The sequence below is a fragment of the Canis aureus genome, chromosome 2 (genome assembly GCF_053574225.1).
Source record: "Canis aureus isolate CA01 chromosome 2, VMU_Caureus_v.1.0, whole genome shotgun sequence".
In the NCBI taxonomy this organism is placed as follows: domain Eukaryota; kingdom Metazoa; phylum Chordata; class Mammalia; order Carnivora; family Canidae; genus Canis; species Canis aureus.
This window is the reverse complement of record NC_135612.1, coordinates 6,458,437-6,459,809: the sequence shown is the minus strand read 5'-3', so window position 1 is coordinate 6,459,809 and position 1,373 is coordinate 6,458,437. Positions and strand designations below refer to the sequence as shown.

The following is a 1,373-nucleotide window of genomic DNA, read 5'->3' as shown; positions in this document are numbered from 1 at the left end:
TTTTTTTCTCCCTAACACACAATATATTTTCAGTAGTGCATTTGATTTAGATTTCATTTTATTTACAAGCAATCATCTGATTTATAGAAAGATGCACGAATACTTAAAATGATACAAAATACTGATTTCAAAACATCAAAAAATGAGTATATTTAACCATACTCAGCTCATAACAGAGCAAATGGGTAAGAAGAATAATTCATACTATAGCATATTGCTAATATGAACTGACAACAGAAAAAGTTGGTATAAGAAGGCAGAAAAACTCTATCTTTTAAGAATTAGAACCGAGGGGCTCCATAATCATCTGGCATCCGCTCAATGTTGTACCTATGGTTAGAAATGCACATGATAGGAACTCCAGGGATCTTCTGGATCCTTCGTTTAAGGTCCCAGTCAACTGTGGCCACAATGTAACACTTGTGCTGAGTTATTCTCTGTACTAAGCATCTGCATAGGTTCCCTCGTGTGTGCATGGCAATCGTTCAAATCTCAGATCCTTGGCAATCCTTAGAGCCACTCGATACTTTTGCCCCAGTTTCTCAATTTCAGCTGTTACACAGTCAGTTATACAAGGGATACCCTTGGCATACACACAGTCCATCATTGGCTGTACTAAGTTTGGCTTTAATGGAAAAGTTGATAAAGTTGGTATCAACCAGGATGTGGTAAGGGGGGCCCAGCTGTGTGTTATGTTGGAAGAATAAGCAGGAAGGATGTTGGAGGACTTCTCTTTCCTTGAGTGCACTGGGATCTTTCTTTTCTTTCTTTTTAGGTTTTAATCTATCCTTCTCTTTAAGCCTCTGATCTCGGAGACTAAGCATTCGCTTCACGGTCACATACTTTCTTGCTTTCTATTGCTTCCCCATGTTCATGCCACACTCTTGTTTCTTTGATTTAGATTTCATTTGAATTAAAATGTCATTAATGAGAAAAATAGCTGACCTGCCAGCTAAAAGAAACTGCTACCCAGAGGTTAATCAAGGTATATCTGTCTCAATTGATACAAAATACTGATTTCAAAACATCAAAAAATAAGTATATTTAACCATACTCAGCAAAAATCATAATCAGCAAAAATAAGTATTCTCTTTGAAGATTCAAGATTCAATTATGTTTTTCAGAAAATTTAAGAATGTGCTCATTGCACAAAATTTCATGTAAACATAAAAAAACGGTTGTCCTTAATATTCATCCAAGTTTTCATAATCTACTCAAGATACTATCCTGGTAGCTTTTGAAATATAAAAGCTTTTTGCATTGAAAATTAAGTTAAAAATCAATCTAAAAATTTAGATTTAGAACAATTGGCTGTCAAACTTTTATTATTCTAAATTGTGAAATTAGTATTCTATAATTAAACAAAATAAGTG

The 1,373-nt window shown here is 34.1% G+C and overlaps 1 pseudogene; it reads right to left on the bottom strand.

Moving 5' to 3' along the window:
* Nucleotides 1–281: 281 nt before the first annotated feature.
* On the bottom strand, nt 282–869 carry LOC144290058 (rRNA-processing protein FCF1 homolog pseudogene; annotated as a pseudogene).
* Between the last annotated feature and the right edge of the window lie 504 nt (nt 870–1,373).